At 36.9% G+C, this 14385-nt stretch overlaps 1 protein-coding gene across 2 annotated transcripts in view; it reads right to left on the bottom strand.

Moving 5' to 3' along the window:
* The window catches only part of cntfr (ciliary neurotrophic factor receptor), a 482053-nt gene that overhangs the window by 337717 nt on the left and 129951 nt on the right, over positions 1–14385 (bottom strand). The window lies entirely within an intron of this gene.

Raw genomic sequence — 14385 nt, 5'->3', positions numbered from 1 at the left:
TTATTTTATTTTATTTATTATTATTTTATTTTTATTGTTGTATTTTTTTTTTCTCCATGACATTCTCTATATCTTAATTTTTTCTCACTTAGAAATTACTAGTACTAGCACTTTCCTCTGTCGTCTCCACCTTATCCCCTCCAAAATCACGGAAATATCACACACACACACACAACGCACACTTGTCACATACAATTGTAAATGGCTGTTACGTCTACAAACCATGTTATCTCTTGATATGTCTTATAACCACTTGGCTTGTCTGTTTTGCATTAAATAAAAAAAACAAAAAAAAAACAACATATATCTTGAAGAAGATGCATTCTTTCAGTGGGTGGTGTTGCCTCCCCACAGATCTGATTTGCAACTTAGCCTAGTGCCGTCCCTTGCTTGTCTTCATGGCGATAGATAAGACGAATACCTTGCTGTGAACATCCCAGGCAAAGGAATAGCATCTCCACAGACACAAGAATAGTGTACACTGCAGTCCCTCCACCAGAGAAGTTACAAAGTATCCCTTTAAAATTGCAAATTTGTAATAGCTTATACCACACAGACCAAACACTGCAACTTGCACTCTGACTAAATATTGAAGAAGTTTACTTTTTCGGGGCAAGACGGCCAACGCCTCTGGCCATTTTGTTTTCTGCTCAAACTCAGCTTTGCCCAAACCGCATATCCAAAGATAAATGTATGCAGCCCATAGGCAATGTGTTTTCCGCGCATTTTCCGAGCCGGGCCCTCTCCATCTGGTTTCCATTCTCCCCACCTGCCCATCACTCCTCGGCATGGACAGGTGAGACGATTACACGCTCCCCTCTTGCTGTCTGCCAAAGCGCGCACACACAAAAGCGCTAGCAAGCTCCTTTTCACGCTAACTTAACGTGCCACGGACATCAGCCGAATCTGCAGCGCTGTAAAATGCCTGTTACCGCGGCGGCGTCATTGCTCCTGATGAAGTGGTCTAGCTTTGGGGTGTAAAAACCCCAGAGAGGTACATTACGAGACATGAAAGTGAGCGGGACGGAGGTGGGGAAATTGGGTTAAGCTAAGAGTGAGGTAGTGTGACTGCAAGGAGAGGAGGAAAATATTAAGGAATGTTGAAAGCATGTGCTGCTATGGGGGGCTTTTTAAGAGAGAACATGTTTCACCACTCATCCAAGAGGCTTCTTCAGTTTTGACATGGTTTTAAAAGTCACTGGGTTAAAGGTACAGTATGTAACTTTCTTGATGAGGCGCTTCACCTTAATGAGTCAATGGAAAGTGAAAGTAAAAACTATACTCCATATCTCCGCGTTTGATACCATACTATGTAATATTATAGCCGAAGGAACAACATCTCCATGGAAACAAGCAGGACGAGGCCAAATAAGAGTCGGGTTTGTGGAGATGCAAGCCCACAGTAAGAACACGTTTATGTATTTATTTTGAGTGTTTTTCAATGCAGTAAACACAACTAAAATAATTCCAAAAAGCTTTTATTTTAGCCTATTATTTGCTTAAAAAGTACACTGTGGATTTAAAGGTTAATCTGAAGGGAGAAGCTAACTACACCGAAACTAACACACCCTAGTTGTTTAAAGTAAGGTGTATGTTTTATTAGTTAAGTCCATTGAACTAACCTAAGGTGTGAACTATCATAGTTTGCATACTCATTTCTGCCCCAATGGGTGATCTAACTGAGGTCATAGTTCACACCTTAGAGCAACTAGGGTGTGGTCGTTTCAGTGTAGTTAGCTTCTCCCTTCAGACAGATGACTTAAGCCCTATTAGAACTAAAGAAGCTACTTGGATGGCAAAACATATCCATGTGTTGCGCGATCAGGTTTGCTGTTATTAGTGCTACATGCCGACTCCTTGCTGTTCTGAATCAGTTGTTTCATTTGTTCTATAACTTCTATTAAAATTTTGTCTCACACTCTGAGTCAGATCCCGCCTCTACACCTAAAAAAAACCCCAAAAAACTGCCCATTTCCAGATCTCATATTACATGCATGGGTGTAGCTAACCATATCAAAAACTTCCTCCATGCCAGACCTCACAACTTCTCCCAGCACATGGCCTCGGTATTTACCTCAGATATCACCGCTCCCAATCAGCAGTGACACATTGGTCTTGTTGTGCATGAGTAGCTCAAATGAACGTCACTTTTGGTATACGCGGGCTATGGTGGGTGGTAGCGAGCTTTGATGTGTCAGAATACATGGGCTGTTGTTTAGCCTGATTACAATCTTTCATCAACCTCCATCCAAACAGATTCTATAATCGTTTTTCTTCCTGGCCCCACTTCAAAGGCCAGGCTAATGATGATTATAGCAAATGTGATTAGGCCACATTAAGACGGATTATTTGCTTTTCATTTGCGCCATAGGATAACACAATTACCTTGGCAACGCTTCGTGAGGATGTGTAGCGACATTTACTGTATGTCAACTATACTAATCATTCCACAATAGTTTTGCAAGGAAGTGACATGAATTAAAGGTGTACTATGCAGTTTTTCTAGTGGAGGTTTGCTACTGGCTTGTCTCCGTGGAGATGTCATTTCTTTGGCTGTGGCTGTAAACCGTAGTATCTATCTGGCATTTCTATTATAATGATTGATGCGTTCGTACAAGTTATAAGATAAGTTTAATGCCATAGTGTGTAACATCTCTGGCAGATCAATAACATATCCATGGAGACAAGAACAGAAAAGTTCCATAATGCACCTTTACCAAATGTATTAGTTTGAACAAGGTTGATACAATAATTGATACAGAAAATTAAAGAAAAGTCAAAATACGATTGCATGGTAGAGTTAAAGATGCTACACCTGCTTTTTTGTTGTTGTTTTTTGTTTTTTTTTATAAAACGTGAAAAACAGAACTAATTCATTGTAAATGTTTTGCTGTGATCCAAAGTTATTCCTTACTTACCTTATGCATGCTAATTATTCACGAGAAATAAATGTACAAGCACTTGTTACAACATTCAGAGGCCAGCACTGAGTTTTGCTGTCACATTGATGCTAACAACAACTAGCATGCTAACAGAGCAATTCCTGATTATCGGATACAACGTGCTTTATAATTAAATAGTACACAGCAGACTTATTCTGACCTCAAGAGCTGCTTATGCATGATCTCTGTACTGGGGAAAGAACCGGGATCTTGGTCAGGATTATCTCGCTTGAGAAGTATCCAACTATTCATGTTTTTGGTCAAATAAAACCTGCTATTGTATTGAAAGAGCTTGTTTTTCTTGTTTTACAATTCAAGCTAAACAATAGCTTCAGGCAGTTGTCATGCTGCAAAAAGTTAACTTCTTAATATTTGCAGCCCTTGAAGAAATCTTTATTCTCCATGTGGGATAGTACACTGCAGGATTTGCTGACTTCATTAAATGACATACCTCCTAAAAAGCAACTGAGATTATGATTTTCAATTTGAAAAGTTCTGAGAAATATATTTTTTACATGACTTACAGGTGTAATCTGTAACTTTTCAGAAGGGCAGTACACAAACTGGAACCTTGTCTCCATGGAGATGATATTGATGGCTAAAAAAATATCCCCAATACGGAATTAAACCAGCATTAGATCTACATACAAGAGGTGCATACTGAGACCCGGGTTGCCTTTTCACAAATCTGACCTGTAACTTAACTTAGTGGCATCTCTTTCTTGTCTCCATGGCGATAGGTAAGTTTAATGCCTTAGTCTGGAAAATGACTTCTGGAAGGGATTAAAAAAGTCTTGACATTGTCTAGATGACTACCTTTAAAACAATTCCAAGATAAGCACTTACATCTCCATGGAGTCAAGTAGTTGGCATGCCTTGCTCCAGAAAAGTTACAGAATGCACCTTTAAATAGCCTCACACGATTAATCCCACTTAAAGTCATGCACTGACACTATCTAAAAAAAAAACCTACGCTCCGAGGGTTAACGCCATGTCAAACAATCTTTCCATGAATCCACTTGTGCACGAAGCTTCACAAATCACAGCTCTACCCTCGTACGTGTTAAGAGTATAGCAGAAAAAAAAGCACGCATGTTGGTTTCTTAGAGATTGCTCAACTGCCTTGCCTTGTATCACTAACATGTCCGTGGGTGGGGAACAGCGGGAGGTTGTGAGCCCGATTCGAGTTGGAGGAGTAGGCCGTGAAATGTCAATGCCTGCGGAGAATTTGTTGAGTCACCAAGATCGATCAGCATAACCATCCGTAGCAGTTCGGAGATGGGATAAGCTTCTCGAGGTAATGCGCCGTGGAAACCATATTTTTACAGTAATCTGGCAACCCACTGACTCACCCAAGAACTTAATCTACTTCACGGTGTACACGGGTGGCGAGGAGGAGTAAATCAAATGTCTTTAGTCATCGAGTTACGCATGGATGGTTTGAAGTTAGAAAGGTCCTTGATGTTAAAGTTCATATGGTGGGTTATAATCTTTTTCTATTATTACTTGGTGTGGTGGGAGAGTACCTGGAGAAAGTATTTGTCATAGTTTTACTTCAGTTAAGTGAAGACTTTGTGGAAAAAAGTTGGACTAATCAGTACAAAAACGCAAAATGTACCTCTGATTTCTAAGTACATATGTCAACAAAAAACAAAAATTCAATCTTTTTTTTTTATAAATTAACCTAATCATAACTATCGTGCAATGACGTTTTAGCCCTTGTTTACACTATGGTTGCTTGGTAACAGTTACAGAATTACCTCTACGTATGTCATATCCGCCTGGTCATGTTCAGACAAGAAGTAAAAGTATTTAAAAAAATGCGAAAATTGTCTTAAATTGTTCACGTTATTGCTGCCATTGTTGTTCGGGATGTATTATTTGGAATGGAAGTTGACAGCAAATAGGTTTTATGGCGATTAAAGAGCTGTTTTAAAGCCTTCCAGAGAATCGGGGCAGTGTTGATTTGTTGGTTACGTGAACGTTGAACACTTTATCCAAATTAACCAACTTTATATCATATTTTAGCGGCAAAACGTTTCTCAGATTCTCCATTGAAATTAACGGGATTCCCAATTAACTGGTGCCAACACAAAGAAAACATGACTTAGTAGCATTTAGAAGCAAAAGTGGGCGGGGCTTTAGTGAAATGAGTAATCTAACCTATATGCACTTTAACTTGTTGATGTCCTAACTTACCATCTTCCACATTACTGCATTTTCTTCCATACTGTGTACTTGTATTTGGGCGGAGGGGTAATAAACGATGAGCAGATATAACCTCGCTTCACAGTTGTGGGATTTTAATTTAGTTGTTTAGCCTCTGATTAGCTAAACACGTCACGCTTGATCAGCTGCGCAGACTTGGTAATTTCAACAAAAGCGATTCCCGATTGACATTGTGCTAACATCATTAACACTGCGAGATAGCTAATATCGGCTTCACTTCGCCAGACAACTGTAGATTGGCGCGTTCTGTTTTGCAGTTGTGGAAAGTAACAAAGTACGAAAGTAAAATTAGTCTACTTTATTACAATGTATAGGTATATGTACATTACTTAAATACATTTTGCAGTGGATGCTTTTTACTTTAACTTTACTACATTTGAAAGAAGATATCTGTACTTTCTGTGCCACCATTTTCACCTCGACTTAGAAGCATATTTTCTTATAGTTTGAACCCTGTGGAAATAGCCGGGGGATTATTTTTAAGCGTGTTTAAAGCTCCAGCAATGGGCAGACAAAAATATATAAATAAAAATGATCAGCGGCACATTTCTTTACCAAGTTCACCACGTTTGACTCTTTAATAGTTCTCAAAATCTACTTGAAATACTATTACTTCTGTACTCTAAAAGCACCTTTAATGGAAATAGAAAGTTAAAACCATACTCTGGAACATTCTCCATGGGGATAGATATGCCACTGTGGAATATTACAGCCAAAGGAACAACATTTCCACAGGGACAAGCAGCCCTCCACCAGGCCACATAAGAAATAGGTTTAGATGCAAGCCTGCTCACAGTAAGAACGCATGCTTTTCAGTGCAATAAACCCAACCAAAATGCATTTATTTTAGTCTATTTTTTTTGGCTAAAAAGTTACACGCTGTGGCTTTCAGGAGATTTTTACATTTACATTTTATTTTTATTATTTAATACTTCTTACAAAGCTGGTGTTGTATTGTATTTCACGGCATACTTGGATGCTGAGGGCAAATTGGTTAAAAATGAACCATAGCAGTCTGTTCCTCTAAATGTGGAGACAACAAAGGCTTATCTTATCTCATCTTCTCTTATTTATCTAACATTAAAATACATCTATAGCCCCTTTTCACAGAGCCGCCCGACTAGTTCCGGTTCACTCCAAAAGTGCACAGCTGCTCTTCCTGCACCGTTCATTCTCTATAAGGATTTAACAGAGTCTTGCTAAAATTAATCAATATTTAAATATCAGACAGCAGACAGTAAGTTATAGACAGATGATCACAGACGGTACGTTAAGACCTTTACGACGATGGAAGTATTTAACCAGAGGAGTTAATAAAAGTAGGTGTTTGTGTTTCAAAGCTAAAGCTAACCTAATCTAAATCTCCAAATTGAACACAAAACAACCATCCAATCCATTGCTTTTCTGTGCAAAATCATTCAGATTGTGGCGCTATTTTAACATCACTAATTCATTTTAATTAGTTAGCATTAGCTTCAGGACACAAATACCTACTTTTCTAAACGCAGAAGCTTCTTCCAGTGAAGTATTTACATTGCCCTGTATTTAAATATTGATTTATTTTAGCGCAACTTGGCTAATTTCCAATATACAATGAATGGAGCAGGAAGTGCGGACATTGCCGTTGTTCTGTGTACTATTCTAGCGATGTCCCGTACGTTTTGAACAGTTAATTAATGTGAACGGTTGGATCCGCATCTAATTTTTAAAAAAACTGAATGTTTTTTCTTTCTAATGTGTCTGCATATTTATCCTGATTAACACTGAACCGACACAAGAATCAGACCAGGTGACATGAGTGAAAGCTTTACGCACAAAAAACATATTTTACATCTTAATAAAAGTTTATTTTTGAATAATTCCAAAGGATAAACTCACTCTTGCTCTCAGTTTGAACCATTTGCCTTGGTCGTTTCTCTCTGTGATTAGTCTGTTGTTAAAATGAGTTCTTACATTGGCTTTGGTCATATTAATAAATAGTAAAAGAGCCGATAGTCCCATCACTATACTATACCACTTTTAAAACAACATCCTGTCTTTATCACTGAGTTTCTTCGTAAACTCCAACGTGCATCATCAACACTCAATTTCTGTAAGGCCAGGCTAGTTTTTAATCAAAGAAGTGTATTATCCAGACATATTTTTCATAAGTACAAGCACACGCAACTCTTAACACTCCAAACTACTCAAACTCCAAAACTTATCAAGGCTTTTCTTTACAAATGCGATAATGCCTTTGTGTGATTATGTTCCTTCCAAATAGAACCAATAAGGCACTCTGCGTTCCTCAAGTGGCTTAATCCAAAAAGCTAGATTTATTTTCCAACAGAAGTGCCACTTTCGAATTTGAAATAATCATTATTTGTTTACGCATATGCTAAGTACCCCTGAACCTTGATACTGTTTTTCAAATTTAAATTCCGTTCAAATCAAGTATTCTTTTGTCAGTTTTGAAGAACCTCATTGACTTGTATTCGCTGTAAGACCTCTCTAAAATATAATACCGGCAAATATCTCTTTGCAACTACTTCTACTGCTTTTTGTTTTTCTTTGTGTCTTTTAAGAAGGTGAGCTCCAAGTAGGTCACGATTATTACTATATCAACTTATACTTCAGTAAATGATAGAAGGTTGGTACTTCTTCTTTGCAAACTTTAAAGGTCCTATATTACACAAAATTGACTCTTGTGAGCTTTAAGTCATGTTAGAATATTGTAACCTCCTCAAAAACATACCTGGAGTTGTCTTTTGTTTCATTCACACATGTTTGAGTAATCCTACGTTACTACTCTGACTACATCTCCAAAGCTCAAAATGCTCCGTTCCACCTTGTGATGTCATGAAGTGGTAGTTATCAGATTGAACAGCTACCCTTTACCTTTAGTTCAGTAGAAATGGGTAATTCCAGGTCTGAAATAATCGTCAAAATAATTCTAGTGAAGGTGTATGGAGTTTCAAAACGCAGTGGAGCACTTCCTGTATTACCACATGACATCACAAGGTGGAACAGAGTGTTTTAGATTGAGAGAATTCAGCCTAAATATTGGGTTTGTGTGTTAAACATGTGTGAATGAAACAAAACACAACTCCAGGCCTGTTTGTGATGACGAAACAACATTATAACAGAGATCATAAAATACCATAATATATACCTTTATTATTATTATTATTATTATTATTATTATTATTATTATTATTATTATTATTATTATTATTATTATTATTATTATTATTATTATTATTATTATTATTATTATTATTATTATTATTATTATTTTATTATTATTTTATTATTATTTTATTTTTTATTATTATTTTATTTATTTTATTTGTTTTATCATGCCAATTCTGAATTCAGCACCTACAAATGTTTCAGTCAGCATCTTGAAAGTAAGACCATATCACTACTGCTCTGCTTTTAGAATCCTTATGTCAAATATTTACCAGGAATATTCTGCAGAAAAAAAACATTCAATTTATCAGCCTCAATGGAGACAAGCAGATGAGGCAGATCTGTGGAGAGGTGCCTCACATGCATGTCAAGGTACTGCAATGATCTTTTATTTTATTTATGTGTTGTTGTTAGTGTAACCGCTTTTGTATGTGACACTCGGTTGCTATGCCGACAAGTTGATGTAAAGTTACTGGTCTGTTTTTGGAGTTGAGACTGCTGTTGTTTTGCTCTTGTTTTAGCGTGGGTTACGGCCGACAGTAGCCCTTGTGTTCAGAAAATAAACTAGGCATTTTTCCTTATACCAGAATGCTACAGTATTTTTGTAGCAATGAAAATATTCTATAACATCACCATGGAGACAAACACGTGGTGATGGATGAAGTACTCATATTTGTTACGTAAGTAAAAAGTTATTCAAGTATATGTGGTGAAAAAACAACAAAAAAACAAAAACGCAAGTATTTAAGTACCTGTTTAAAATGTACTTAAAGAAGTATTCCACACAAGTGTCATTAATTTGTTAAAGTGTTAAATGTAGTGATATTATGGTCAACAGTTACAATATGAATCCATGTCTTAACTTTTTCTCATGAATTCTATTTATTTATTTCTGTTTGCCCAAATCTGAACTCAAAAACTTTCAACAAAAAAAACTCATAATGTTACCACGGACATTAAAAATAACCCCTCAAATCAGATGAAAAGTACTTTTTACTTTTCAGTCCAGTTAAAAAATGTAGCGGAGTAGAAAGTACAGATACCTGCTCTCAAATGTAGTCAAGTAAAAGTAAAACATATCCACTGTAAAATGTACTTAAGTAAAGTACAGATACCTAAAACGTCTACTTCAGTACAGTACTTTTACTTCATTACCTTCCACCACTGCAAGCAAGTGGCAAACACCCCGCCCAAAAAGTGACATAGTGCCCCTTTAAACATCACATTACTTTAGTTGTTTTCCACATTTGTGCAGCATTTTATATACTTCATAAAACTTGACTTACCCTTGACCCACTTTCTTTTATATAATTTATTTTATGTGTTAATGTTTGTAAATGTCCCTTTATACCAGACGCTGGATGAGACTTCATTTTGTTTGTTTTTCTTTGTTCCAATTTCGAGCAAGGACCACGCCAACCCATTTTCTCAAGTAACATCAAGAAAAAAAAAAAAAAAAGAAGCTATTTCTTTCTTTCCTAGCAGACTGTGAGAGTGCAGTGTGCAAAATAAAGCTCTATCATGTATCATGTAGAGTTGTCACGATACTAACATTTCATAGTCGATTTTGACACCAAGGAATAGACTCAATACTGATTCTGATAATGATAATAAACACACTCCTTATTTAGACAACAGAATGTGATTGTCAACATTAAATTGTAGTATTTTTTATTTTTTTATATTAGCATGTGGCCTTATATCTGTGTAAGAGACGTAATCTCTCACCGATCTACAACTCCATCCTCAGACCCAAATCAAACAGGAACAAAGAGAACAATAGGTGGCCATTACAGGTTGAATCGGGTCGTTAAGGTTGAAACTGGAGATAATAGCCGTTTACAGTTTCGGTGTAGTTAGCTCCTCCCTTCAGATAGATATAAGGAAGTCCACCAGCAATCTGAGCAGAACTGAAGAAGCGGCGAAACGTCTTGACTCCTACAACGATTTGTCCAGTTGACAGATTTAAATTTCGTCTTTTGTTATGGATCAGACTGGGACGACTGAGGGATTACACAGACATCTCAACAAATATCGAGTTCTGATACTAGTTTTGGTATTGATTATTATGTGATTTTTTGATACTTTTGACAACCCTTGTCCAAAATAAAGCTCTATTCTGTAACATCAACTTTCCTCCATGCACCTTGTTTCTTCCTTATTCTCCCACCTCCCTCCTATTTGCTTCGGTCTAGTTTAAATTTGCCATCCAACACAATCACACGTTTTTTTACTTCAGTTTTTTTTCAATCTTATTTTATTTTTAGTTTATTTTTTATTTTTTCTTTAGACCAGCTGTAGCTTTCCACTTCAGCAGTTCCTCAACTCTCCAGATGACACGCACTAGCGAAAAACACACAGATATTAACCGTTATAAAAACCTCAAATCAGCAAATTCCAAAATCCCCATTGGTCTGAGCACAGCGGCAAACAGAAAACACAGCGTTATTATTAGGCTATAATTACTTACGGATTGAAAGTGCATTTATCGAGATTTGAAAGGAGGAGATGGTGATAGAGATGAGTTTTATCAGATACTTTTGGAAGAAATTGTACTTTTATGTATTGAAAAATCCATACAAGTTTGCAGATCACCAGTTTTTCCTTTGACATTTATTATTAAGATAACAAGAAAAATGTAAAGAGGAAATTAGAGAAGTTAGTCTAGACCTTAAGAAATCCAAAGACATCAAGAAACTAGAAATTGTACTTTTGACAGTAGTGTTTTTGGTCACATTTTTTGATATAGCGCTCTTCCAAGACGCTCAAAGTGCTTTACATCAACGAACCACTTACCCATTCACACACACACACATTCATACATAAGTGTACGCAGATACCGGGGGCAAGCAGGGTTAAGGGTCTTATGCAAAAGACGCAAGGATGGCATTCTTCTGTGGGAGCTGGAATCGCACCGCCAACCTGTGGGTGAGTGGATTTGACCGCTCAACCGAAGATGATTTAATGTCAAGAGCAGGATTCCAACTGCCAACCAACTGTGCATATGCCAGTTGGTACACAATAGTACTTTACTTTACTTTACTCGTGCAATATGTCTTTTTTTTCTGATGGATGGTCTGATATCTGATGGTCTTTTTGCCTATATTTGATTGATTGGATTTATTTTATTATTGTGTCTTGCATACAAAAAATGCTGAGTCTTTTAATGTGCTTATAAGACACGTTAACAAAATACAATAGGCCTGTTGCCAGATGTGTGTTACAAAAAACAACAAAATCATTTAAACAAACTCATCTTCCGCTTCTTCTAAGCTTTACATAGAAAAGATGCAAAACAACCATTTCATTTTGCGGTCATTACACCAGAACATATCAGGGCTTTGGGTGAACATTTCATTTCAAATAAAGGATTTCCAAATTCATCATAAAATGGACAATCCAACAAAAAATGAGCTTCACTTTCCATTTCTCCCGACTCACATAAACCGCAAAGTCTTTCTTCTTCAGGGGCTTGAGAAAACCTGACTTTCTAAAGCCAGGGGAAGGATCCTACAAGCGAATACATGTCGGATCTGTGACAAGGTGAGCTCTTTCGCTGTCACAAAACACCTGTAACTGACTAAATGCAAAGTCTGAGGGAGCTGGAAACACAGCGCCAACCTGTGGGGCAGTGGATCTGACCACTCAACCAATGATGTTTTTATGTCGAGAGCTTTAAGCATGGTCTCCTCTCCACAGATCTGACCTGTAACTGTGCCATTTTCTCAGTTAGGCAGCCATATATAGTTTACCCATTCAGTTAAACCCAGTTATTTGACTTGAAATGTCCAGTTTCACACAAATGAACCACTTTTTTCCCTCTTGAGTCTTTGATTGCTGTGACACTAAACAGGGATTTCACTTGGGTCAGTCTTAATCCCATTTGAGAGTGAAGGGTTGTCTATAGGCTAAGCAATTCATCCAACAGATCAATGAAGTCTATGTAAGTACTGTGTCTCCAAGTGTCTCCTGCAGCTAACCGGGTTTACAAGCTACTTACGTCCATGTACCACTATTCTACGCACGGTATTACATTGTACTGACTGAAAATACATGCAAAATTGGCATATTGAAACACAATCTAAATCAATAACTACGGATTTTATGGTGTGAAATACAATCTAGTGTCGCTGTGGCATAGCGGTTAAGCCATCACCAAAAAAAAAACAGAAGGTGTTGGGTTCAAATCTTGCTTAAGCTGCGTTTTGGCATTCTGTCCTTGGGCAAGACACACTTCAAAATAACACCATTTCACTGGTTCTTTAGGGAAACTAAAACAACAAAGAAATTACACAAAAAAGTCTTAAGATGTGTCACAATTTGCACAATATTGCCTCACAGAAAAAAATTAAATAAAATAAAAAATGAATATATATTTCATTTGATCTCAGTGAGAGCACCAGACTCTCCTTTTCATGAGTTCAAATACAGGAAAAATACAAACAAAAAACAAACAAAACCAGTAATTGCATATAAAACATGAAAGACAGGTGCAGGTGTGAGTGTAAATGTTTAAAACCAGATTATTAAAGTGCATTTGTGTCACTAATGTAGACAGTTTTGCATGTCCTTGAAATGTATTCCATTTTTGGGAAGAAGCATAACCAAAAACTTTTTCCTGTTCAACACTTAGACTTAGACAATTATGAGACCTTGTATTAAAAGTTCCCGTATCAAAGTTCTACAAGCACATGAGGTATTCTGACAGTCTATGAAGTAGCCCCTTATAAATCCATTTCATACAGTGTTGTTCTCTTGTGACACATAGAAATGGCCAACCTAGTTTTTCCATAGTGTGCAGTGCTGGGTTTTAAGTTCATGACCTGTTATGAAATGAAGGGCTGAGTGAAAGAGCGTATCTAAAGTTATTGAAGTAGAGGCTGGATATAGGTCTGCATGTAAATTATATCTCCATAAATATGCTATATTTTTAGCGGTGAAATAAAATTCATTTGTGTAATCCCTCAGTTGTCCAGGTCTGATCCATCGCAAAAGAAAAACATAAAATCTGTCAACTGGAAAAAAATATAGTAGGAGTGAAGACGTTTCGCTGCTCGTCCAAGACGCTTCTTCAGTTCTGGTCAGATTATTGTTGATCACTGCCTTATATCTGTCTGAACGGAGGAGCTAACTACACTAAAACTCAAAACACCTATTATTTACAGTTTATGTTTGTATGCTAGGTCTATTGTGCTACCCTAAGTGTGCACTATGCCTGAGTCCTACTTAGCATAGTCTTTCAAGCACCTAATGAGTGATTTCACACTTATTAACATCCTGGCTAATACAGTTGTTTTCTTTGTTAATAATTTATGTTCAAGCTTAACTTTTTATAAACATTTAACATATGCATTATTTAAAAAATGTTCAAATTGCCAATGCACAATTAGACTATACTGTATTCAGAAAGACAGCTCAGGCTATGACAAGGCCCCATCTTCTTTTTTTTTTTCCCCTCAGTATTTTCCTACATGTATCCTCTGCATTGTAAGACTGGAGCAGACATACAGGATTACAGCAGAAGGCATGGATCCACTTCAGCTCACAACCAAAAACCGAGCTCTGCCTCTGTATATTGTCTGAATCTGTCACTAAGCAGCTTTATGCACTGAGGTCAAACTGCACTTCATATTCACTTATGGTACATTTGCTCTTTCACTGCTCCGATGCTTTGATTGAGGGGAATATGCTGTTATTTTTGTAATTAGCTTTGTTTTTTTAGATAACTTGTATATCAAATTTGCCTGGCATCCAGAATACACACTTTTTCAGTACTTTCTTCTTTCTTTATCTTTATTTATACAGGGGAACCCAATGAGAGAACTTGGGCTCTCTTTTTCGTGGGCACTCTGTTCAAACTACGATACAAGCAGAAATCAAACAAAACAAACAAGAATACAAGTCCATATAAAACATTAAAAACAAGAGCAGGTGTGTGTATTAAAGTTTGTTATCAGATTATTAAATAGTGATTGTGTCACCAAAGTATCCAGTTTTGCTTTTCCTTTGTGTGTATTCCATTTTTGTGAAGCGAAACAGCTAA

This window comes from Periophthalmus magnuspinnatus, chromosome 12 (genome assembly GCF_009829125.3).
Source record: "Periophthalmus magnuspinnatus isolate fPerMag1 chromosome 12, fPerMag1.2.pri, whole genome shotgun sequence".
In the NCBI taxonomy this organism is placed as follows: Eukaryota; Metazoa; Chordata; class Actinopteri; order Gobiiformes; family Gobiidae; genus Periophthalmus; species Periophthalmus magnuspinnatus.
This window is presented reverse-complemented; position numbering and strand designations above follow the sequence as displayed.